This window comes from Ambystoma mexicanum, chromosome 3q (assembly GCF_040938575.1).
Source record: "Ambystoma mexicanum isolate Mex_15411 chromosome 3q, UKY_AmexF1_1, whole genome shotgun sequence".
Classification (NCBI taxonomy): domain Eukaryota; kingdom Metazoa; phylum Chordata; class Amphibia; order Caudata; family Ambystomatidae; genus Ambystoma; species Ambystoma mexicanum.
This window is the reverse complement of record NC_090926.1, coordinates 741,967,347-741,994,747: the sequence shown is the minus strand read 5'-3', so window position 1 is coordinate 741,994,747 and position 27,401 is coordinate 741,967,347.

The following is a 27,401-nucleotide window of genomic DNA, read 5'->3' as shown; positions in this document are numbered from 1 at the left end:
TCCACTCAAAGACGTCCTTTAGAGTAAGATTAAATCAGCAGGGTGACTTGTCAGACGAAATAGTCACAAAAAGAGGTGTGAAGCAAGGTTGCCCGCTTGCTGCTCTACTCTTCAAACTTTTCATTTCAGACTTATCTCTGGCATTTAAGAATCAAAGGATTTTTCGGCCATTAGTAAACGGCCAACAAATAAGCTGGGTCATTTACGCTGATGACATCGTGCTTAAGGACTCCACTCCAATTGGGCTCCAGAGACTACTGATTGCGTTTCAAAATTACTGCCTGCTAAATGACCTACTAATCAACTCCAACAAGTCGAAGATAATAGTGATTGGATGTGGTTCGAAAGCACGCCTTCATAAATTTCGCTGGCAAACAATGGATAAACAACTGGAAATATCAAATAGCATAAGATATCTAGGCGTGCAATTTAACAATTCGATTCGTGAGTGGGATTGGACACAAGATCTGGTGGCCCGTATGCAAATGTCTGCACTGCAAGGGGCCAAACTGCACGCGGCATATGGCAAATTTTCCTTCAAGCCAATCATAACTTTCTACCTACAAAAAGTGACGCCTGCGATAACCTTTGGAAGTGAATCAGGCTGGAACATACCTCAGGTTTTGTGGAATAAGCTAGAGGGAAACTTTTGGCAGAAAGTCCTAAGGCTGCCAAAACACTTGTCAATAACAGCGATACGTTACGAATTATGTACTGAGTCACTATACGGTACAGTCCTGTGGAAATCCATCTCCACTCTGAGAAAAATGCTGCTGGTTCATGCCACAATACCATTCGAAATTTTGCAGACAGTCTCAGAGCACCCGTCTGCTGGTTTGATAAACAAGTGGAAGGACAAGCTGGTTAGCATTTTACATAATGCCGACATTTCTCTTGAGACCGTAATCCTGAGATCGCAAGTGGCAAAACAAAAATTGCGCCAACAAAATTGGATTGTAAATGAGGAGGCTAGAAACAAAATGGCTTCGTCCTTAGACTTTGGAAGTGCCTTGAACAAATTGGACGTTTTGCCAAAATTCCTGGACAGATTTCCATCAAACTACCATAGGAACATGTTCCTTCGATTACGCCTCAATCTCTATAAAACCAAAGAGATCCTTATACTGCGGCGTGAGATATCTCCAGCGGAGGCTCAATGTCGTTTCTGTAATCATGCAACAGAATCATTACGGCACTTAATCACTGCTTGTGAGGCGATTGCTGAGCAGCGCAATCTGCATTTAATCCATTTTGCTCCTTTATCTGGAAACATGGATGCATGGTGGAACTATTTGATTGGTGGCATAAATACCCAGTTAATTTGTGCCACCATAAACTTTCTGGACTCCTTAGATTTATCCAATCTGGAGGGCCTGGTCTGAGGGCTGAGCATCCCTTGGTTTCCGCGATTGAGTATGTGTGGATACTAGAAGACAGTAACTGTAACTTAAAGTTGTCTTTCTTTTGAACAAACTAATGTTACATAAAAAAAAATTAAAAACAAAATGTCCCTGTGCTCCCATTACTCATTACTTATCTCTTCCGCCTCTTTCTTCCGCCTGGATGTCAGGCTCTTGGGGGCAGCCCTGCCTATCAAGCCATCCCATGGCATCCTCCGGAGTGTCGAAAAATAAAGTTTTATTTTTATGAAAGACCTTCAATTTCACCGGGTAAAGTAGCATGTATTTCTGACCCGCCTCCCTCAGTCTCCTCTTAACAGCCCCGAAGTTCATTCGGCTCCGCTGCACCATCAGGGTGTAGTCCGGGTAGGCTGTTATGTTTGCCTCCCCTCGCTTGATTGTTCCACCTTTGCAAAAGTGTTCCAGAATCCTTTCCCGGTCCCGATAGTTGAGGATCTTGGCGATGACTGGCCTAGGCGGGTTGCCTGGCGGCGGCCTCCTTGTCAGAGCCCTGTGCGCTCGTTCCACGGCAAATCCTTGAGACAGAACTCCTCCGGTTATCTCCTGTAACAACATGGTTTCGACAAACTCCGTGGGGTTGTGGCCCTCTGTTCCTTCCGGTATACCCACAATGCGGATATTGTTCCTTCGGGCGCGTCCTTCCGCTTCCTGTGCTCTACTCTCCAGGTTTCCCACTCTTTTCACCAGGGCATGCAGTTCCGACTTGTGTGAGGCGCAGTCCGCTGTGTTCGAACTCCCTTCTTTCTCCAGGCTCTCTGTGCACTCCGACAGGGACCTCACATCCTGTCGGAGTAGATTCACCTCCTCGTGCACTTCACCGACCTTGAGGTCCAACACTGTTTTCAAGTCAGCCACAACTATTTCGAGCTTGGCCTCCCAGGCCGCTTTCAAGTCCGCAATTGCAGCCAGCACCTCTTTATTTGGACCCTCGGCGTCCATGCCACCTGCGGGAAGTTTGTCTTTGCTCCTGGCGCTTTCCGGGCCCGTCGGTGTTCTGGCAAATTCATCCAGCGTAGGTTGCTTCACTTTTTGTCTTAGAGGCTTATTAGACATGACGCAGCAGCTGTATGTTGTGGGTCCCCCCACCTCTTATGCTCCACAATCAGGGGGAGAAGGGCGCACACTCCGTTCCAATGTCCAAGGCCTTACCCAGGCATGGGGGCCTCAGAACCCCAAAAGCTCTGCCAGCCTCCTCTGTGGCATGCCCTATCGGCCTTTGTACACACCAAGATGCAGTGTCTCTTAAGTTTCCTCTCGTTGGAGGCGCGGACTCGCCTACTTTCACCCACTGTGGACGTTACAGAGCATCCACCATAGCCTTTGCTCCGATTGCCTTAGGAACACATCTCATGCAGTGCGTCCGCGCTATTGTTTGCGTAGTTCCAGAGGGGCGGCCCGGTGCTGCCTTCCTTGTTTGAGGCGGCCCCCACACCAGCGTCCCGAGCCTATTTCTCGTGTGCCGCAATGGATTGTGCTCTCCCACGTAATTAGATCAATCCTCCACTGGGGTACCTCATAACACTTGTCCGGATCACCGACAAGTAACCGTAGTAATTGAAGACACCAGTCTCAGCCATTAGGTGCCATTTTCGGGTCTAGTCGCCTCAAGCTGCCTCTTGGGTTCACTAGTTTCGAAGCTTATTGCCCAGCCAGCACTCCACTTGATGTCTGAGCAGGGAGGCGCACCCTTAATCTCAATATCGCCCGCGCCACCCAGTTTATGGGACACCGACACCGTCGCGGCACATCCGGCCAGTCCTATGCGGCATATAGTGGCCCGTCAGTCCACCCTCCTTTCTTCGCTCCTGCCGGGTAGTGTCAGGGCACCAGAGGTGGTCACACGTGTCACCGAGGAAATTGTGCCCCTAGAAGTGCCCTTGTGTTTGGGATTATCCTGGAACTATTTTATGTGCCCTCTAATTTCCATGCAGCTTTTTATTCACGCATTCTCCTGCTGCAGTAACAATGACCCCGCTCAAGCAATCTGCCTCCTACCTCGGGGGGTCGGCGCCAGAGTCTGCATCAGCTGTTTGGGGCGCCAATGCTGCAGCCCGTGTGTCTTACTGCAGCTGGGTTAGCGAGTCGTGGTTCTTGGCTGTTTATGGGCTCTCTGGTGGGTGCTTCAGGTCGGGTTCTGACTGCTCATTCATGCTCCTCGTACTGGACTCAGCACTGCACCCGTGTACCCCGCCGTACTGTCTCTGTAGTGCAGTTTATTAGCCCCGCTAGTCTGAGCATCCCATCATGAATCCACCTTACAATAGGCACCCTTCAACACAGTGTATGGGCTGCACCACGGCTTCCAGCAGACCATAAATCCAATAAAGTGTTGCCGGCTCTCCCCTCCTGTTCAATTGAGGGCACGGGCACTGAAGCTACAGTGTATCATAGGTTGCACCTGGCGTTAAGAGCGCCCGATACATTTGTAGCCTTCCGGGAAGACCCGTGTTGGTGTCAGGGCTCAGTGTCCCAGCAGTCCTCCGCCCCTGCTGTTGCTAAAGACCAGAGCCTTCTGTCAATTACAAAGCTCACTCCTGTCGACCCTTGTTGCACACAATACAATGCATCACTGATCAGGCCCGGCTCGGTCTCCTCTCTGCTCTGCTCACGTCCCAGCTGCAGGCTGCTTCAATGCCAGCTCAAGCCCTGGAGCCACAGCCCACAGAGCCACTCTCTCACACTGGCTGACCTCTTCCAGGGCCCCGAACAGGGTGTCGGATGCAGCGCCCCAGCTAGCGGCTGCCTCAGTGACAAGTCGGGTCCCAGAACCGCGGCTCTTGGAGCCGCTTCCTCATGTAGGCTGCACACCTCTGGGGCCCCGAATCACGCATGGAGTCAAGTAGGTAGGCACCCGATCCAGCCACGTCTTTGTTCTCTTTGTCAGGCGGCGGCCATCTTTTTCTTCGTAGCTATCTCGCCCAAAATCTTGTGCAGCCTTCGGCAATGTGCTTAATGCACGGGTCCGTGCCACAGAGTATCCACACGTGCTCCTAAGCTTCAGATGCACGATCCTTCTAGTTATAGCAGATTTATTTCAGTCATTGCGCGGTTATCAGACGGATCTTGTACGGATCTGCAGGAGCTCCAGTATGGACACGTCCTCCTACATGGCTTCCCAGCCACGCCCCCCATTCCTTTGATTGGTAATGTGTTTTATGGGCTATGGGGTCCTTTACCCCATAGGGTCTCATGTGTTTTTCCTATGTGTGTTACACAGCACCTTCCGTGCAGTAACACAGGGGTGTCATAGTGACACCCCACCATAGACTCCATACCCTGGGACTGACTACTGTCTCCCAGGGCATGTAAAGTCACCATTGGATTTACTAGTCCCAAATTATTAACAGAAGCCCGTACAAACCATCATATTGTGGACGTACTGGTCGGGGCAATTCGATTGCCCCGGGGTCTGTTAGTCGAGGGGGCACGTCTCTGTCCCCCCTGATCGAGTTTTGGCTGGTGGCAGTGGAAACTACTTTTTATATTCGACCGCGAATATTTTCCTATGGGATTTTCCCATTGTTCGAGGCTACCAACTTTAATTAATTAATTCTCATAGCCTCGAACATACAGCCGGTTTATTTAATTAATATTAATTCTCCGGTTGGTATTTTTTGCCAAGACTCGATTCTAAAATGGCGTTTGTGTTCTCTTCTGTGACTCCAACCCAAGTCGAGCCCTTTGTTCCACTTTTTGGCGGAGTTCTCCACAGAAGCCTCCAAAAGTGGTGCCACTCTGTCTGGGTACCACAGGGGGTGTGGGAGGGGGTTTAGGGACCCTGGACTGAGTTACCTTGGTAACTCAAGTCGCACTCTTGGGCCAATCACACAAGTGGTGAGCCGGCCGGCTCACCACTTAGCATGTTTGAGTGACAGCTAGGCTGAGTGAATGGGGGTTTTCTGCATAAAAGCAGGGCTTTGGGGACTGGAACTTCAGAAGTCGCCACAGGACCTGAGAATCCGACGAGGGAGAAGCTGAGCCGACCTACCACGACGACACCACCGGTGGAGCCCTGCAGAACCGACTCACCACTTCCCGACGACAGAAGATCTCCCGGCTGGAGAGGCTTCTTCCCCTGACTGGTGGGCACAACCAGTTTACCTTTCTTTCTTCGCACCCCAGCCCGGTTTGTGGTCGAACTGCCCGTGCCAAGCACCCCGGCAGCCGGATAGCCACTCACCACTGAACCGCGAATCACCGGACAGCTCCTTGTACCTGAGAAACTCTGTGGCTGGTTTCTTCCCTGGCAGTGCAACAGACTCCTGTCTTCCTCCACGACGAGATCCTCTCTTCCCCCGGACGAAGCACCGACTTGCATCCGCTGCCAGGAACAACTGCCCCCGCTGGAGCGTTCTCACCACTTTAAGGTACCGTGTCCGCCAGGCCTCCCTTTCTAAAGATTGCTACAAGGTAATAATAACCCCTTAACCTTCTGGACTGGGCTGACCGCCTTGACCCTCTAACTGGTCCCTTTCTTTGGTCCAACTCCTTTTTGAACCTTTACAAGACTTTTGTGCACTACAACCGTGTGACCTTGGACACATTTTGTTTGAATCCTCTGAAAGTGGATCCGGCCTCTTGAACTCTAACTTCACGGTTTTACTTTGCCTTCCTCTCTTGTTATGTTCTGGTAAAAGTGTTGGGATCTGTTTCAACTTGTTCTCTACTTTTCTCTTCCTTTTTAAAACGAACTGCCATCTACGTTAAGCGCTCACCGCTGTCTGACAATAAGTGGGGCTTTACCTTAGACTTGTCTAATATTTTTTTAAGGGAGTGTATATCTTTTAGTGACCGTGTTTTTGAATTGCTTACTATTAGTTCCTGTGTGTTTTTCTAGATGTGGTTTTAAATAAATAATTATATCTCTTTTACACCAAGCCCTGGTCAGTGTTTACTTGTTCTATTGTGTGCTCTTGACCTATTGTGAATACTCTGTATACTGCCTAACTCTTCTTGAGGGAAGTCTGACTGCTCAGCCACAGCTACCAAGTGAATCTGTGTGGTACAGACTGCTACCAAGTGGGTTTACTGCCAAACACCTGTAGTCTTAAATCTTTTGCAGTGGTTCCAGAGGGAACTGCACAGGTTTCTGCCTAACAGGGGCGTTGATCAGTGTCTGTATTTTGTACCTGGATAGGGACCCACTTATGAATAAGGATGGAGACTCCCCCCCCGCTTTCCGTGATATGTGGAATGTACAGCAAACCCCCCCCCCCACACGGAATAATTTTCTTGATTCAAAATTGGGCAAAGGACCCCGGGGGATCCTTTGCCCAATTGGGGAGCAACTAAGTGATCGCCTAGGGAGGTCTGAACCATGACATGAACTTATCATCCTGGCCATCTTTACAATGCAGACAGCCATTCATGTGGGTTTCTTGTAGAAATACGATATCCCCCCTGTAGGTCCCTCATATAATTTAGCATTTGCTTTCTTTTAATGGGATGTCTTAGCCCCTGAATAGTGAGCATCACCAGTGTGATTGTGGCCCATCTTGGCCTAATGAGGGAACCCCTACCGCAAGGTCATGATATAAGCATGAAAGGTGTCAGTACTGTTCATTCTGCATTGTTTGAGCATGCATTGAACTTCAACCCCAACGTGAACAACATTTTCCACCAAAACCCAAACAAAAACATCAGGATAGGCTATTCTTCTACCAATACATGGCAAAAGAGCCCATACGTGGAACTGGTGGGTGCGGGCTGGTGGACCAGCACCCTTTTCCATGTACTCCAGTGTCCCCTCAAGGGGGGGTCGTGGAAAGCTTATCAGTATAAGTGAACATAACGTTTGCGTTAAGGGGCCAAAGTAGGTCGCAAGAGAAACAACGTGCGATCATATAATTCCCCTCACGCGACTATGGAGAAGGTGCAGAAATTGCGCCCCCCACCTGTTTAGGCCAGAGTAGGATGCAGACATCTTGGGGCAGTATCAATATTTCAGGATCTTGGCCCTTGCATTCCCTGTCCTATTGGGCACAAATAGGATGTCTCCATTGTAAAGATGGCCAGGATGATGAGTTCATGTCATGGTTCAGACCTCCCTAGGCGATCACTTAGTTGCTCCCCAGCATCCATGATACAGGCCCCGGGGTCCCTTGCCCAATTTTTGCCATTTCCCCCTCAGTCAGGAGCACCGTTGGGGAGGAGCCTGTATACCTTCTGACCCAGCATGAACATAATCCATAGTCACTAGGTTTCCCATTGCAGAAATTGCCAGGCCACCTCCGGTTCATCGAAAGAGTCCTTGTCGTTCCACTTGCACACACCAGACCGGTGGGAATTTAAGACAGTCTGTGCCCAGTGCCCTTGAGCACATAAAAAATGGGGTTGAAACTTTTCAGACGTCAGACATCAAGATACATCTACAGAATAATCATTGAAGATTTTGATCTCTATGTTGTCGACCTTCACTGGTCCCACCACTCTGTATGCCTTCAGGATGGCCATTTTGTGTTGAAAGTTTAGCAGTCTCATGGTAATTATACGTGGGCACTCTCCCACCACCGGCTTGGGGATAGGGGCGCAGTGTACACTCTCGATAACAGTCGTGCGGGTTGTCCGTGTGTCACATAGGAAGTAGTATGCAAAGGACTCTAGGTCCGTATCCTCTGCATTTTCCGGGAGGCCCACTAGGCGAAGACTGTTCCGTAGGGACTGCTTTTCTTGATCTTCAAATTTGGCCCACAGTCTCTGTAGCTCTTTGATCCAGGTCCGTCACCACTGTATCATAATTTTCTCCCAAGGTGCTGATAGGTTGTTCGTTATATGTGGTTCTTTCTGCCTCTGCATTTAGCTTAGTCTGGACATCCTGGAGGTCCCGTTTAATGTCTTGAATGGTGGTATTCGTCTCTAGGGTCCACTGTCCAATGATTTTTATCTCGACCAGGATGGACTGAAGTTGCGCTTGCATTTCCATCCCGGTCTTTTGCCTAGTAGATCGACGTAATGGTTTGTCTAAAAAGCCCGCCTCTGACGTGTGGTCCAAGTCTAGGTCCGGTTCAGATTGTGGGGCATATCCCCAGTATTTTGCCATCAAGAAGTTAGAGAAGAGACCCCGGGATGTGACTTTGCCATAGTTGAATGTTTGCAGTTTTAGCACCTTCGCAGGTTGAGGGCTGCATAGTTACGCAACCACGCAGCTTGCCCTCCTTCCTTGTGGCAGATACAGTTTCACTGATTATTACGGATAGTAGCACTGATCGTAGTGGGCACTGTATTGATTTGCAGCTATCCAATGGTGTCATCTACAGGAGTGGGGCCATAGCAATAGTGATTAGAGTTGGTGTTGGTCTGTATAGCCTGCCACCCCCTGGCATTGTGGCTCTTACTTTATATGGTGTTAGCAATCCATCGCCATTTTGTTTTGTGTTTTTCTTTTTTTTCCTCCACTTTTATCCGTTTCCGGGGTGCTGGGTGGAAGAGTTTTCTGAACCCCTCCAGGCACGCAGTTGTATGTTCCTGCTGGTCACCACTGTTCCCTCAGATGCGGTACCTGTTGTGTGCCGGGGACCTCCATTGCGCAATATCCCTGGTTGGCGTGGAGTGGCATGTTACCAGGGTGTTATCGCCATCTGATGAGGGTCACCGGTATCTTCCTTTCAGTCTTAGACGTGGCTGTCAACAATCCTGGCAGCCCGTGCATGTCTCTGCACATCTGTTGGGGCATCCATCGCTGTGTGGCTCATCTCTCAGTGAGAGTATTTCCTACCTGATCTGCGATTGCGCACGGAGTCCCAGTATTCTTCAGTTTGTCTGCAGATCACTCAAACCGTGAAGGGTGTGTTCGCCGGACAAACAGCGTCCTCAGCCACGAAGTGCTGTACTGGCCTGCGGCGTTTCGTATAGCACAGGGGTGGTGGGGCGAGGGGCAGCCACCGGAGGGCCGGATTACATAGGTCTCCACATCTCTGCTGCCAGGGCTTCCCATGAAGCTATACAGTTCATCAACTGGGAGATCAGTGCATTGTATCGGAAGTTAAATGAACAGTTCGGTTTGTCTTCTCCAGAGCTTTGTCAGCCCACAGCCATCTTGTTCAGGCTCTTCAGCAACCCCCCCTTGAATTGTAGTGTTTTTTTTTTTTCCAAATATATTTTTATTGATTTTATACACATCATATAACTTGTGGCATATGAGTTGAGAGCGCTGCGGGCAGCGTTACAGTGCTTATAAATACATGTAATAAACAGAAAGGACCTAAACAACAACAGGTCAGAGAAATGTTCGTCTGGAGGTCAGGAGGCGGGGGTGAAGATAGTAGCTCTCAGTTGGGTGAAGCTGAGCAGGGGGATTGTTCATGCTTCGGACTCGTGGAGGGGGCGGAAGAAGGGTTCCACAGAGGCCTGGACTTTCATTGTTTTGTCTCTGGGCTCTCGAGCAGGGGAAAAACTCCCCCGGTCAACACCTCTGTTGTGCCCCTCCACCCTTCTTTTTCAGTCGACTTTATCCATCCATCGTAGAGCAGGTGGTTGTCGGGCCAGGCCTGGGTATTTCTGAGTATAGTCCAGGAAAGGGGCCCACGTCTGGAAGAATTTGTCTCTATTCCCAAACCGGAGGGCAGTTATTTTTTCTGCTGCAATTATGTCCCAGCATTTCGTCCACCACATTTGTACTGCCGGGCCCTCTGGGTTTTTCCAAAGCCTAGCCACAGAAATCTTTGCAGCCGTCAGCAGGTGGGCGCATAGTTCAGCTCTGTGCCCTGATAGAGGGAATTGGCCCTCGCCGCTTGATCCTAGTAGGACAATACCCGGGTCCCATAGGATTGTCAGGCCTGTGATCCTGTTGATTTGGTCTAACACGGATTTCCAAAATTAGGTGGCCTTGGGGCATGTCCAGAACAGGTGGTATAGTATGCCTTTGTCTGGGCATCCTCTCCAGCACGTCAATGGGATTGACGGATTGCATTTATTGAGCATTTCTGGGGTCCGATACCACCTGTAACATACCTTGAATGCCCCCTCCTTGTTGGATACACATTTCGAGCTTCTATGTGCTCTTGTCCAGATGTGGTCCCACTCCTCAGGTTCAATGGGCCTCCCAATGTCTTTCTACCATTTGAGCATGTACGGCTCCTTCCGGGTCGGGTCCGTTCTGTCGAGGATCTTGTAGAGGGTCGAAATTCTGCCCTTGGGGGGGTTGCTGTGAGGGTGAGTTCCAGGGCTGTGAGGTCTCTGCTTCCGAGGTGCTTCATGTCCCTGCTCGAGAGCCAGTGACGAAGCTGGGTGTATCTGAACCTCTCGTTTTCCGGAATGTTAAATTTCATCTTGCAGGCCTCGAAATCCAGATGGTTTCCTTCCTCATAGAAGTCTTGCACCCTCTCCAGTCCTCCTTCTCTCCACCTCATGAAGTTCTTGGGGTTGTAGCCCGGTGGGAATTCCGGGTTCCTCCAGACCGGGGTGAGTGGGCCTGTTGTGCTGCGGACTTTCCACAGCTGCGCCGCCTTCCTCCAGCTCGCCACCGTGTTTTCGGTTGCCGACAGCTGCCCCCTGCCCTCACATTCGCTGGGGCGTTTCATGTGTGGTAGAGAGGTTATCGGGGCTGGGCTACAGGCCTCTTCCAGCTCCAGCCAGGGGGGTTTTGGGGTGGAGGACAGCCAGGCGAACGCATACGAGAGCTGTGCAGCCAGGATATATCTGGCAACATCAGGCGCTCCCAATCCTCCCATCGCCCGTCCTCGGTGCACGAGTTTCCTTGGGATTTGTGGCGGTTTACCTTCCCAGATATACCTCAATGTTATTTTGCAACTTCTGGACAGCTTGTTTCGGGATAGTGGTGGGTAAGGCTGAGCACTGGTAAAAAAGTCTAGGAATAAGGTTCATTTTCAGGGCCGTGATTCTCCCGAACCTGATCATCTCTTGTTTCTGCCATCGTATCAGTTCGCTCTTGAATTCTTTGAGAAGCACCGGGAAGATGGCTTTGTATAGTCTACTGGGTGCGCATTGGCAGCTGGACCCCTAGGTATGTTAGTTGCTTTTTCGGCCAGGGTATCAGATATTCTTTTTCCAAGTCTGTAGGTAGAGATCAAGGCAGGTTAATGCTCAGTGCTGTCGATTTGGATAGATTGACCTTAAATCCCGATGCTTCCCCAAATTCCATCAATTCCCTCCATAGGGCCTTCATAGATTCCCTTGGCTTAGTCAGCGTGAGGAGAACGTCATCGGCGTACAGGGCGGCTTTATATGTTTGGGCCTTGATTGTCAGGCCTTGGATCTCTGCATTCTGTCGTACCCCGTTCGCAAATGGCTCCATGGAGAGGGCGAAGATTAGGGGTAACAGGGGACATCCTTGCCTTGTGCCTCTTGAGATGTTGATTGTGTCGGACCTGGACCCATTGATCCTTAGTCTGGTGGAGGGATGCTGATAGTTCGCTAGTGTCCATTTAATGAAGTTCTTCCCAAAGCTGAAATGTCGTAATGTTCTTCGGATGTAACCCCAATCAAGCAGGTCAAACGCTTTGTGAGCGTCGAGGGATAGTACCATCAGTTCCAGCCCCTTCCTGCTGGCTGATTCCTGCTGGCTGATTCGATGATGTTTATGGTTCTCCTTATATTATCATGGGTGCTACGGCCGGGAATGAATCCGGTCTGGTCCGGGTGGATAATGGCTGGATGCAGGGGAGCCAGCCTGGTAGCAAGGGTTTTTGTGAAAATGTTTGCGTCATAGGTCAGGAGACTGATGGGTCTGTAGGAGGCACAGTGACTCCGGTCTCTTCCAGGTTTCAGTAGCAACACGATTAATGACTCTTCCATTGAGGGGGTGGTCGTTCCCGATAATAGGAACGAGTTGAAGAGGGCCGCCAGTTGGGGTGCGAGTATGTGTGAAATGTTCTTGTAAAATTGTGCCGTGAGCCCATCCGGACCTGGGGTTGAGTTCTTCAGGCCTGCTATGACCTCGCTCACTTCTTCTGCAGAGATAGGGGCTTCTAGAGCCTTGAGTTGCGGGTGTGGGCTGTCCGGGTGTGCTCCTGCTAAGTATTTGGCTTGTGCAGGTGCGGCCGTGGGGTAACCCGACATGATACCCTTGTGATGTGCTGTCATGATTTCTATTTTCTCCGTGTTAGAGTAGCGAGGAGTCCCTTGTGCATCCTGGAGACATTGTATAGTGTTTCTCGATTGCAGCTTTTTCAATTTGTGGACCAGGAGCCGATTGGCTTTGTTGCTGTGCACATAGTAGAACTGTTTGGTATATGTTAGTGCTCTGGCCCCCTTGTCTGCTAAGTGCATTTTTAGGGAGCGTTTCGCTTTTTGGAGCACGCGGCTCACTTTCCTATTCTGGCCTTGTTTGAGGATGCGTTCCGCTTCTGTCACTTCCGCCTCAAGTGCGTCTTGTTGCAGCTTGCGCAGCCGTCTGAGCCGGGCGCTACAGTCGTTTGCCGTGCCCCTTATGACGGGTTTCATGGCGTCCCAGATCGTGGCAATGGATGTGTCTTTGGTGGTATTCTCCCTAAAATAGTTCGAGGGCTTCTGCCATTTCCGTTCTGAAAGCAATGTCTGTCAGGATCTGGTCCTGTAGTTTCCATTGCCGCTGAGGCGGCTCGGGAAGCTCTCTACCCTCAGATTCATTGTGACTGGTACGTGGTCCAACAGAGCTATATTGGATGGATTCGACGCAGGGGATGAGAGCGCTGGAGAGTGGCAGTAGGTCGATTCTAGAATGCCCCAGGTGGGCATGGGAGAAGAAAGTATAGTCCCTTGCCTCCATGTTAGCCCATCTCCATGCATCTATAGTGTCGGTTTCCCTCAGGAATTCTGCCATGGCGAGAGCCTTACCAAAGTCCTCCTTGGATGGAGGGAGCGTTTTGTCCAGGTTTGGGTCTGGAGTCAAATAGAAATCACCCCCTATGAGCAGCCAACCTTCAGTGAAGGAGAGGAGTATGGGGAGGAGGTTGCGAAGGAATTGGCTTTGAGCTGTGTTTGGGCAGTATATGGCTGCTGTAGTGATGGGAAGCTCAACCAATAGACCTTTCAACAGAAGATACCGGACCTCTGGATCCCTCTTGATGGTAATGTTTGTTAAGGGTAAGTCTCGGCTCAGCAGGATGGCGGCCCCTCTCTTCTTGAGACCAGCAGAGGCAAAGTACCATTTTGTGTAGCGTTGAAAGGCTATGCGGCGCTCATCCATACTGAGGAGGTGAGTCTCCTGCAAGCATACGATGTCAGGTGCCAGTTGGGCGTGCCTGTAGCTCCACCGATTTCCTTTTCCGAGGGGGCATTGAGACCCTGGACGTTCCAGGACAGGATCGAGTGGTCCCTATTCGGCCGGGCCATTTGTGGTTAGGTTGGATAGCTGAATTACCCTCAGTTGTACTATTTGCAGGGCTGGGGATCCCCCCCCCCCACTCCGGTGGGACAAATTGCCATTATTATGGTGGTTCCGTGCAAAGGGATGAGCCCCTTTTCATCTGGTGTCTTGCTGCCTGATTTCCCCCCTGCTTCCGGCACACTCCTCAACTCCAGCTCCCCCTCTCCCTCTGACCAAGATGAACCAACAAAAGAAACTAGAACAGAACTTGATCAGGAAACAAATATCGGTATCCAGACCAGCCTTCTACCAATGGGGCTGTCGGCTGGGCTGTGGCTACCAGCTGGATAGGAGACCAAGGGGTCTTGTGCTGTATAGGTGAAAACAATGCAGTGCAAGAGAGCACAGTGGATTACTATGGTTAAGGAGATTGCTAACTTGGGTTCCTTCCGGCAGGGTCTTGAGCGGCCAGATTGTTTGTGTGGTTCTAGGTTCCAAGTCAGAGCCCCCAGGGGGAGGGGGGGGGGAGTTGGACGACTGTCTGGGGGCTGTAAATCAGGAAGTCCCAGGCTGCTGAATTCGGTGAGAGCAATTCTCCCAGGTGGAGACACCAGGGTATGGGCGGCTGGGGCCCTCAGCGATTGTTGGTGTTCTTCCCCCTGGAAGACAGGCCGCGCACCCTACGACGGGCTGCCAACCGGACCGGGAGCGGAGAGACTCCCTGTTGGCCCCCTCGGGGGAGCGGTTCGAGCCCCCTTGGACCTCTTCCTCCGTATCCGGGTTCATAAATAGTTCTGCTTCTCGCGGGGAAGGAATTTGCTGCATTTCCCCTTCCCAGATGAAGGCGAGGCCCGAGGGAAAGCTCCAGCGGAAGGGTATCTTGTGATCGCGCAGCCAGTCCGCCATGGGTTTGAGAGCTCTTCATTTAGCCAGGGTAGACACTGCCAGATCTTGAAAGAGGGCTATCTCTGAATCCCAGAAGTGGATGTGTACCATGGCCCTGGCCTCTTGCATTATCTCCTCCTTGAGCTTATTGAAATGGACCCTTACTAGAGCGTCAGCTGCCCCGTTAGGACTCTGCCGGTCTCTTGCCCTGTGCACTCTATCGAGCTCCAGGGGGGAGTTATCTGGAAGGGTGATGATATGATGGAGATCGGATACGTATGCTGGGAGGTCTTTCTCCGGAATTGCCGTTGGAATTCCCCGGATTCTGATATTGTACCGCCTCGAGCGGTTTTCAGCATCTTCTTGTTTGGCTTCGAGAGCCTTGCACCTGCGCTCCAAGGCCCTAATTCTGTCAGCTCCTTCTCCGATCTCAAAATTCTGTTCGCATAGTGTGGTTTCGATTTCCTCGGTCCTCAATTCGATTTCCCCCACTCTTTTGTCCAGACAAGCAATGTGGCTCTTTACTTCTTCCGTGCCCTTCTGAAATTCCCTGGTGAGGGCTGATAGGAGGTCATGCAAGTCAGCTTTTGTAACCCCCTGGGATGCCCTGGTTGCCTGGTCCTCGAGGGGAGCATCTCCCATCCCACCTTCATTGCGCTCACCCTTTTTGTTTTTTCCCCCGCCAGAAGGCATGTTTAGTAGTGCTGAGATGTCCGTTTGCTTGGTGGTTTTATTGGATTTGGTCATGGCGCTTCAGTGCGGCCCTGTGCAAGTAGGGTGGGGGGGTGGTTAAGCCTGTGCCAGTCCGGTTCTTGCGACTTCTAGCGGATCCTCTGAAGGCGCTTATTCTTCGATTAAGATCCTCGACGGGGGGTGGAGGGGGCTCGATCGCACTAAATCCCTGCTATCAGGGGATTACTTGGAGTCTGTTTCGGGCACCCGGTCCAGTCAAGTCCCAGGAGGCCGCAGAGCACCCGGGGAGCTGGAGCCCAGGCGGCCACCTCATGCAGCCCGATCGTGGGAGGATGCAGGTTATCCGGAAAGGAGTGTCCTGAGTGCGCTGCCGCTTGGAGCAATTTGAGAGGGAGAAGCGCACAGAGGGATCACTTAGCTGTAGGAGCAGCGCCTCGCTCCGATGGGCCCCCGCTGGAGGACCGCTGCCACCTGGCGGGAAGGCACAGAAATTCGGCGAGGCCGGCAGGGCCCTCAATCGGCCCGCCGTGGAAGATGGCCGCCCCCCTGGAAGTTGCGCTTGACGGGGAGAGCGTCGGGGCCTGTGCAGCAGTCGGGCCTGGTCCGGGATGCAGGCCGGGCCGTTTTGTCGTGGGCGTTTCCGTTCGTCGAGCCCCCAAGCTGTAGGTGCGTCTCGGTGGGGGTGGGGGAGGAGGATGACGGCAGGGGAGGAGGATGACGGCAGGGGCCGGCCTCCGGCCAGACCCCCTCAGCCCCCACCGGCGGACCCGCAGGTCTGTAGTGTCCGGGTGCTACCGTAGGGCAGCGGAGGCCCCCCTCACCGAGGTTCCAGGCTATGTCCGGGGCCGTTGGTTGCAGAGGCGTGCTGGTGTCGCAGCAACGGAGGGTGATTCCCGCTGTTAGACCCAGCAGTGGATGCCCCACGCCGGCCGCGTCCACCCGGCGGCCCTCGGAGAGTTTGTGTAGCGGGAGGGAGAGGTGGGGGAGCCGGGGGCGGGAAGAGATGAGAAAGCCAGCCGTCGGGGGCCTCTCGCTCAGTCCGATGGAGACTGCAGCGTCTTCACCATGTCGTGGTCGGGTCCCGGCACCTCCTCAGCCCTCCGTTTGATTAACTGGCTCCCCGCGGAAAGATCCGCCAGTGGCCGAGTAGAGCTTAGGTAGCGCCCGCCATTTTGGCCTCACTTCTCAATCGGGCTCTTTGTGGGTCTGCCTCAGGCGGAACAGCCATTGGGCATAACGGAATCGAGTCTGAAGACTCTCAGGGCATGCTCTTTCGTCTGAGCCGCACTCCAACGCTTTTTGTCAGCTCCAAACTCAAAATTCACTGGGCATTGTGGCTGGTAACGTGGCGCCAGCCGGGAGCTCTCACAGAGCTGAACCGACTGCCATGACTCGAAGCCATGCCCCCCCGAATTGTCGCATTTTTGAAAAGCTGGAAGATTTGAACTCTTGGGGAAGGCAACTCGGATCTCGTGTGAACTGTCTTGAACTTGGGGGAAGGGGAAGCGGATTGTAAGGTGAGAGCTGGAAGAAGCTGACCTTTCTTGTGAACACTATCCTTTTGTTGCCGACATCCCTATACATTGTATACAGTTAGTCTATGTCCAAATCCTATACTTGCCTCACAGCTATTATTTGATTTGGACAGTCTGACAGAGACCATCCTTAGTTTTCTTTAGGTAGGGAAATCCCACCTTTGCATAGGGTAGGTAAGGCCTTATTCCAACCTGCCTTTTGTGTTAGATAACATTTTTGAGTACAAATTTAAATCTGTTGCCTGAGTCTACTTCATGATGCCGTCACACTACCTATTTTTTCCTTGCTCCACAAATTGCTTGTGCTGCTGCAGTCCTGTCAGTCTTTATCCAAGGCGTAATCACCGCTAGGAACACCAGTGACCCAGGTGCCATTTAAAAACAAATTTACTGACACCGCACTGAGGGAACTCACCCTCTTGTCTCGTTTCCAACAAATAAGCAAGTTTGCCTCAATGTGATTTCCTTCTCTGTCCCTGCTCCATATCCTTATTTGGGTATGTCCTCCGTCACCTTGCTCTACCCACTCTACCCCCGTCAAATCTCCCCTTTCTTTCTCAATCATTTCCTAGTGTGCCTTCTTTTACCTACTCCCAAGCTCCCACATTTAGCAAGGACAGCGCTCCTGTCTTGGACGGCTCTTGATTTCCAGAGGGTCTAATGCAGACCCAGGCATTTGGCTTGAACCAGGCTCATGCCCTCAATGGCTTGCCCACGTCTACTTCTTAGCACTGATAAATTCGTACATTGCAGTGGGATGGAACGGGTCAACCCCCATTCTCTGAAGCAAGTTTTGCACCTGTATAGTTGAGAAGCAGGGACAGAGGAACAATATCCCATAGTACCTCTGGGTGAATCCATTATGTGAGGGAACTGGGAAAACTATGGGTTTGGTACACTGAACTCGGCCAGCACACTCTGCACCATCTGATCAAGCTACTAGCGCACAGCATCTGGCAGATGTTTCCCATGGAGGATTCATGCCTTGAGGCAGTTCACTCGCAGCACAGATGTGTTTTCATGGGGAACAGATTGGGAAAGATAAGCATAAACTTTCAAATGTCCTGTGGAGAATTGTATTCCTCCGTGGAGCAATTGGCTGAAGCCAGGTGGGGTCCGGAGTACATAGGATGCTTGCCAATTGTGCGTTTACAGCTCACAGGTTAGGCACTAGACTCTGGATTTGGGACAAGCCTGCATGCCAAAAGTATGAATTACAGGAGGGCGCACACAGCATGTCACCCTTCAGATGTCAATAAATCTAGCACCTATCGCAATGCTTAGAAGCGGGAGAACCCCACCATTACGTGAAGACCTTAAGACAGGATATCATTGAAACACTTGCTTTTGAAAAGTGAGTACTTGCAGCTCTCAAACACCAGCATTTTCTGAAAAATTGCATTTATCACAAAACAAAAACAGAAAAGCAAGTGGAGTGTCAGCTGAAAACAAAGAACATACCTTTTTAGCCAAGCCTATTTTAATATGTAAATACAGTATCTCACACTGGCCACAAAGAGTGACTGCCTTCTTCGTGGAATGTAATAAGGGGCTAGAGGAACCAATTTTCTGTTTGTAGTGCAAGCCAAACAATCTGCAACGTTATACATTTATCCAAGTTGGTTCCACTAGGAGAAAATGTATGTAGCCATCATTACTTACAACATCGAAGTGGAACACGGTATGGCTCTCGTGGAGCCCTATGATAGGTTAACAATGCGGCGACTACAATATTTAATCAACAGCTCCCTTTCCTCTGAACTTTTAGGATGTCACCCTCCCCCCCTCAAAAAGTGTACAGGATAAAACTTTGATGTGGAGCATTTATAAATCTAAAAAACCTAGGATTCATACACGACTTATTTGGCCCACCTTGCTTGCATGTGCGCCCCACAACAGCCACCGGTCCTTTAAGAGTGTGGTACCCTCGACTTATCAGCTGGGCCAGGGGAAATTGCTTTTATAGGAAAGTGCACTGTGGTGTAGGAGAACTGTAGTCAATACAGTGACTAGCTTGTACTTACTCCCATGTCCCATCCCCATTCCTCCATGTTTATGGCAGATTTCTAAGCATCCTAAACATCACAGTTGGACGGATGAACACAGAAATATAGGTTAAAAAGAAATCATAAAATTCATCCAAACAGATTCTTCATTACTGCCTGCCTGCTGCCAAGTATGTCATTTTTGCAGAATGTGTGCAATGTGGCCCAAGTCAGTGACCGGCTGATGTTTTCCGGGGGTACGAATATCTTGTAGTGCATTGAAGCCACCTTTGACCTCATCAGATGTGCATACATATTCCGGGTGTGGAGTTAAAGGGATTAATGATGTAAAAGGTGGTTTTGGGGGGAATTTTCCTCTGTTTGCAACATTCAAGAATTGAAGAAACTATATACCAGGCTGTAGCGACCATAAGACAATTATTTGTGTCCGACTGAGGGAAGAGAAAGAAGTTTAGGACTATTTCATGGGAAATATGAAATTCTGAGACTACCTAGGCTACAAAGGAAGGGTGCACATGAAACACCACCGTGTTTTTCTTTATTTTCGGGAACGGTTCTGCAGAGCACAGTGGCTGAAGCTCAGATTCTACGAGCTACAACCATTCTACGATGACCCATTGGTGAGGCCAAGAAGACAGCGGAGATGGAGCCTGGTTTAAGTGAGGCCAAACCAGGAGAACATTCCACAGGGCCTTTCCCCCCATTCCCAGCCTCATTGCTATGGCGACTTAAACGCCCCCCACAAGCAACAGGAGAAAAACTTAAAAAGCATAGATTGGCCCTTATGCTTCCAGTCTGAGTGGGGATTGCCATTGCAGCATAATCTTGGGGAGATCCTGGGGATGTCTCCAGACAGCAAGAACCTAGAGGGCAACAGCGAACAATCCATGGCCTGTGGTTCACGACAGTGAACATCACATGCAAGTCCAATGAAGTAACCATGTCAGGGTCACCTGATGCCAAGATGGCGGGACCCCCTTTGCCTTGGTCCGCAAACTAACAATCAGTAAACATCAGGCACAACATTGCCCCTGGTTTGGATGCTCATGATTGCAGCCTGACAATCGACCAGAGACAGATGGTGAAGTAATAAAATGCCACCTGAAAGACAATTGGGCAAGCCCAGGGGGGTCCGCAACTGTTAAGGAGTTCAGAAATCTGTAGGCTTCTGAAACAGGAGAGTGTACAGCTTGTCGTCAGGAGACCTCACCCATGGCTACAAACTGTTTTAAAGTAGGACTTGGGGACTCCGGTCCCTGGTGTTCATCTCAAACTGCTTCAACAATTGCATTGGTTTCCCTTGGACTCCCCTGCACTATATTAGATAGCCCCTGCTGTGTTTAGGCCTTGCCCCCACCACCGTTTTATATAAAACCTCTTTATAAATACTTAATTCACTGTGTTCAAATCCTTTGTTCAACTGGGTCAGAGGACATAACCGCTGCATGAGAAGCAGTTTTACAAGACAAAGACTGGTGTCAGCAGAAGTAATCAGTTGAAACTGTGCAATATTCTGGGGAGGACCACATTTAAGGCCACATGGAGAAGAACTGCTATTTGGGTTGTTGAGCATGCACAAGGGAGGCCTATGCATGCCATTTATGTTGAGGCAACATGCCCTGTTTTGCAACTTTCCCTCCATGGATTTCACTGGAACCCCCAGCATATCAGGCTTTACCCAATATGGAGACACATGGGACTCACAGCAGCATTTCTCTATGGGGACTGAGGGGGATGATCCCACATATCCTCCCATTCACCATTATTGCACCACCAACACTATGAACTCCGAACATGTCAATCTTTTTATTTCAACCCCCTTTACATACCACACATATATGGGAGGAGGGGTAATGGTATATAATGCAAGTGTGGAGGGCTGAGGGGGGGGTCATATATATGTGGTGTAATGGGTGTCGAAATAAAATTAAAAAAGTCACATTTTTCGGGGTCGCAGTAATCGCACAGATCCCTGTGACGACATGCCTGGGATCATTCAGGCATGCCATGTTTGTCCTTTAAAAGGATAATTAAACAAATGCCGTTGCCACTTTTTTGATTGATTACGATTAGGAAAGATTTCTCTTTACTGCAACTTTTCTGCCATTTTTATGGACCATAGACCCCCAAACTTTTTGCTTTTCATTTTGATCCTGCCCTGTCTTTTGTTCATCTGTTATGGGGAAACTGACATGTCCTTCAGGCTCCCAGTACTGGGAAACATGGTTTGCCTTAGTCTTGCAACTTTGTTACTACTTTTAGTAACTAGTTATCACCTGTGGTAACTTATCATTGTACAAGGCACCTTACAATGCAGTAGAATGGGGTACACTTTTTGCTTTGCCCTAGACTAACACAAAGGATTTTTGGTTACTCTAGGTGTGCTAAATGGACAAGCTGGTGGCAGCAGTGACTTTACCATTTTTTGGCGCTTTTCGTTTTAGCCTTAACAAGTGTGTCTACTAACTGTGGCTAGTGACCAAACATGGCTGTGCGATATGGTTTTGCACTTGCCCTTTGGCCATCTTGTTCTTTAGCCTTCTGCCTGGCCCGTGAGGCCAGAAAAATCCTTATATGGACTTCAGTGCCCAGGAAAGCGCAGGCTTTTTGCATGCTGAAGTGCCATGTGTGTTTGCTGGCAGGATGTGGCCTGGGACTGTCTCGTCCCAATCCACAAACTAGTTTGAGTGGGTCCGAGTGGTATGCATGAGTGCCCCCACCAGTGGTCCTGATTGGGCCCCTGCTGGCGTGTGTGTGGCTAGTCCTATTAGGAGTTTCGGCTCTTACATGGCTTTTAGGATAAGAAGAGGATCTCTGCACCATTTCCTCAGAGATCCTGGAGTAACCTGAAGGAGCCAAAACTCCTGTCCAGCTGTGAGACCCGTGAAGAGACCGGAGACCAGACTAAAGTTGTCTGGCGACCAGCTTTGCTGCTGTCCTGGTGGACTCCTGTCTTGCTTGTGATTTTTAGCAGTCCTGCAAAGGAGCTGCGACCCTTGGAGTGGAGGGAACATCCATTCCGGACGTCTGCTGGTACCCTGCGAAGAAGAGCCTTCAGAAGTGTCCCAGGACCGTCCTGTGGCTGACCATCTCAGAGTTTGGGCTACCCTGCTGCTAACGTCACCGTTGAGGCCTGGAACTTGGGGGATCCTCAGCTTGTCCTACAAGACTTACTTTAGCGATATTTCAGGGTCCTAGCATCAAGGTGACCTGAGATGGGATGGACAGTCTGATTGCGACAAGTGAGGTCATTAGAATCGCCGTGCTCCGGTGACCACTGTCCGAAACAGCTTATGTGCCTCGAGTCCAGTCCCGAGAGGGGTTCTGCATCGTGTTTTACTGAATTCTTAATTCGAGAGTCCTTGCACTAAAGAAAGACACCGACCGGAGATCGGCTCAAACCTGCAACCCCTGCGAATCAAGGACTGAGGTTGGCGGCAGGAAAAGCAACCTCAAACCTTCTTCCATTGTCCTGCCAAATCCTGGGAAGAATCGGAGTACAGGGGTAAGTTACAGTGGTTCTTACCTGCCCCTAAACTCCCTTTAACAGTTTTCCTAACTTTTACTATAGTTGGGTTTTACCCTCCGAAAGTTGGGGACACGTCTTTTAGAATACATTATCCCCCAACTCTTGGAACTGTTACCTTGACCCCAGAGACCCTACCTTCATTTTTTTCCTGCATCACAAACTGTGTCCAAACTTCCCTGGCATTTTGGGCATAAGGCCCCAGACAATTTAGGGAATTACTTTTTAAAATGGGGTTATTTCTCTGTGTACCTGTAGTACATAACCTAATCTGCACTTTCTTTTACAGGGGTTTGATTTGTGTTATGCCTTTCTTCAGTGAATTATTATATGTAATCTATAATTAGTGTTGTGTGATATTTCTACCCGTTCGTAATCATTTTTCATAGTGTTTGGCCATACATGAATAATTTGGATACATACGGTCTAAGTGTAATTTGTGACTCCCATTGTGTGTACTCATTATGGACCCTTTACAAGCTCACCACCTCTTGAGACTTAGCCTAGACCCTGGTCACTGTTACCTTGAACTGGTTTGGCTACAGCTCACCAGAGTTGTCCCTGTCACAATATAGGTTGGCATTCTATACATCTGTCCACCAGGCAAGAGTATGGAAAATCAGAACTAACAATTACAGACAGAGCAGAGGTGTGAAAGTGCAAACAGAGTCCCAGCCCTTCATATGCTGGAAAGACTTTCATCCAGTGTTTACTGGAGGGGTGAGCTGAAGTAAAACTCTCAATATTTTGAATGCATCTAGTTTGCAGTTGAAAACCATTGAGCTGGAACAATAGTTTATGAAGTCAATATTGGAAAATTGTATTTTCTTTAGTCGCTTATTGATTTTCTGATGGCCTCTGAGAAATCTGAAAGTGAGTTTCCAAACTCAATTCCCCAATCCCAATAATATAAAGAATGGATATAGTTGTTGCAGAGATCCCAGTAATTTCCAAACCCTGAGTAAAATAGCACAGGGAGTAGTGTGTCTATCGCAGAGAACTGTATTCAGGCTGCAGGACAAGGTAATAAAGCAAAAAAATATGGCCCAGTGGGAAGTGTGCCTGCTATATCTAAACAGATTTCAATTCCTGCCATCCAACTTTCGAATGTAGCCAGAATGAGTCGCTTTGAATTGAGTAAATGTGACAGATGTTACTAAAGAACGTAGCTATTTGTTTACCGAACTGCCCCTGTCTCTGGCAGCAGAAATGTTCCTCCCAACATTAAAAAGAGGGATATTTGTGTAATGAAGACAAGGAGATACAAGTTTACAAATTATAAAGATTGTTTCACTTATACATCCATTTGGTCCAAACAAGTAAAATAAACAAGCACATTGCAATGGGAAATCAGCACTGTCCCTTTCCTATCGGGTCCGCGAAAACCATGTAAGACTCAGGATTCCTATGTTTGTCTAGTGTCTTTTACCATGCCCCAAATTACCACAAACTTTACCCCACCCAAAAATGAAAAATAAATCCTATTAATGAAGACATTTTTCAAATGCCTCATCCCCACCCTGTACCACAGGTAGAAAGCATCACAAAGGTTTGTGTTCAGTAGCACTTCAACAGTCAGCAGGGTGCTAATTGGTGCAATCACTCCTTTTGTGTTCGTCACTTGCTGGAGCCAGAATGCTAAAGATGGGCAGGGCCAAAAGGATCATTTAAAAGTACAAGTAGACACACCCCAGTCTCCCCTTACGGTGATTGCATGGATGCATACTATACCTTTCGGCTGGTCTTAGTTACTTGGACCTTGTCCAACAAGTGGCCCATATGAATGCACAAAAATACAAACTGCTGTTATTGAAGTTTATTTTCAGATAATGTATTCCTGACATGGTTTACACAAACCTCGTCCATAGAAAACAAAGGAAAGAAATGCAATACAGAATAGATATGCATGTTTTAAAGCGTGTTTTAAATTTATTTACAAAGTGTTTTTCGTGTCTACATAACTACAATTATTAAAAAAAGGGAACTATTCGGCTCTGTATTCGGCTGCGGGCGAATACTTGTCCAACCATTTGGTATTCGGCCAAATACTTGACATCCCCAGTGGATACCACATCTCGGTCCGTGTCGTGGTATCCTGAAAGCTCATGGGGCGAGTGAGGTCTTTTCAGCCTCTCAAACCAGTTAAACTCACTTAGTTTGGGAACACTGGTCAGTCCCTAAGGCTACCAGAACAGGGAGAGGGAAGCGGGTGTTAACACAAACCACCTTCAGTCGAGTGTTACAAGGCAACATTGTACCATTTTCTTTGTCTAGCAACATTTGTGTTACCTTTTCAATGTGCATCAGAGAGGCTAGTGGTATTAAACCAGGTTTTGCATCTTGCTCCCAGTGCATTACTGTGCATCACCTTTTACCGAGATAATATAATTTTCAGTACCAAATACTCAAAAAGGCTGCTCCTCGAAGTACAAGTTCTGCCTTTTGGCCATCTTCCCATCCTGCAAGGCTGGAAACTCACATATAAGGTGATGTCCTTTTGCGGGCTACAGCCTTGGATTGTCAGTCATCCCTTTATGTCACTGTAATTTGTTAAAACTTTGTTTGGGACCATATAGTCCCAATCTGCATTTCACCCTTAGGTTGTCTGTTGCAGGACAGATGTGCTGGCTGTGAATGGTGCAGATCCTTCTACCCAACAGATTTTACATAAGAGGATGTGGAGCTGTTATGAAGATTTATCAGTTGTAGGATTAATCCCCTCTCCTAGTGAGACCACCAGCAATGTTGCTTCACTTCTGGACCTTTTTCTTGTTCTCCTGAATTAGGGGAGTCCCCCCCCCCCATTCATTCTTTTCTGCTCTAATCATGGAAACTATATTCTATGTTTTACTTTGTGTTATGGAGTCTTGTTTTTCCCCATACCTTATATAAAAAGGCATCAGTGTTATACTTTTGCAGCACACAGAACTATGTGCAGTGTTGATAAGGGCACCTTCGGTGCTCCTTTTGATATTCTTTTATTTTCCTCAAAAACTACTGTTTAAGGATAGTGGGATACTTTTTATCCTTCCTAAACTTTTAGTCTTGAGCAACCACCACACCCCACCTTAGTGAAGTGCTGAGGGGATACCTAGCATCACCCTTCTCTCTGCTCCTGTAACTTTTTGTTACAGTAACAACCTTATAGTTGTGACTGGTGGCGGTGGAGGTGTGCTACCGACTTTTGTACAATTTTCCACTGGAGGCTGTATTCACAGCTGCGTTTATGCACAGGAGCCCCACCTAGGTCCCAACATGGTTGCTCCTTTCTTTTTTGCCATTTCTTGTGTGGTTGTTCGTGGTAAGCCCTTCTACCATCCTGGGAAGGCGAGATCTTGATGCAAGTTTTGGCTTTGGTGGGAACCCTTTGTGTACCCGCCAAGGTTGCAGTGGGTCATGCCCGAAAAACTCTGCTTTCCTTTGTCTGCAGTGTCCTGGAGTCTGCTTGAGGGCACGTTAGTCTGTCGTGGAAGTAGCATTGGTCCTCGGCCAAGGTCGTATGTTTCCCCAGCTGGTGAATCTCTGGAATCACATCTGCTTTGGGTGATCTGAAGCACTACTAGCCAGACACAAAACTAGAGAGATTTGAACCACTACAACTGCAACACCTTAAAACACCTGTAGTTGGAACCAGCAATTCTTGCTTACCTGGGATGTATTTTATAGAATAAGAGGTTCAATGGGCATGAAGGGCAATCCATATAACGCTTACATGCACGTGGGCAGCAGAGTCCTGGTTGTGAATTCCTCCCTGGGGATCCCTTCAGTGTTCAGGAAATGGGAGTGACCCCCTCTTTCTTTAAGAAACAACTTTTGTTTTAATTAAATCTGCAGCACTGGCAATGCCAACTGTTTTGGCTTTCATGTAGGGATGGGAAAGACCTTTGCCAAGCACTGCCGTAGCGGTATTAACTGGCCATCAACGGTAGCCACTGTAGAATGGTGTGAGTGCCTGGGCATACAGTAACAGTGCCTGGTAAATGCTTCAATACTATACACAAGCCAAAACTGTTGGCTTTGCCAATGCTTGTTTAACAGGCTTCAGTGAAGGACACACTTTCAGCAGCTCTATTTATAAGCACAAAGTAGACCTGGTTGATCGTTAACTGCGCCAATTAAGTCAATAACTCAGAACACTCGTTTGAAAAAAGAAATGGGCAGGCACTTCGAGTACAAAGTTTGATAGTAAGGCTTCATAAAGACAGTTCAAAGGGATTCAAGGAGGTTGTGTTTTGGGTCGGGAGGGGCAGCAAGTGGGTGGGAATGGCTACAGGGATTAGCATGATCATGGGCAGTCAAAGGGTGGGTAAATAAACCCTCACAAGCTTGGTCTCCCTCCTCATATGCCATTTTCTCCCCATTTCCACTCCAGTGCAATAGTTCTGAGCTTATAGGTGGTGCTTTAGCACCACTGAATAGACAAAACAAAAAATATAAAAAGTGTGGTTTTAAAACCATAACAATTGGCTTAGGCCAAGTGTTGTTGACGACAGAATGACTTCCTGAATCCACATCCAGGTACTTGCCTACGAACGGATTAAGTTTTTAACAGTGCAACTCTATTTGGCTAGCAAAAGGCTGCTCAATTTTAAAAGTTACTACCAAAACATGCTGTTTTTACTTGTTTAACCATTTTTCTTCCCTTCACTTTACTTGAAAAAGTTGTACTGCTTTGCATAATTATTGGTTACTGTATGCAACTACAAAGTGTTTAAGTAGGCCCAAAAGGGGTCTACTTAATGTGTAAATATAAGAGCAGAAAACTGCAGTCTATAGTAGCCTGGATTTTTATATGCATGCGTTTTGGCCTTATAAAAAGTAAAATGTTATACATCCATGTGGATCGCAATTACTTGGCTACCTCGATGTGCTAATCTGCATACCAATCCACTGATCACCCAGTTCTAAGCTTTACTGCTCCGACTAGAATACCCAGAGAGTTTAGTCAGTGTGAAAAGCCCTTGCTTATTCCACTAGGTTGGCCTCTCAGAACCACGCCAATGCAGATTCTGAAAATCCCTCTTTGCAATTCATGTTCACCGTTCAGTTTGTTTAAATAAATGTGATTGCTGTGCTACATCAAGCTCCGGA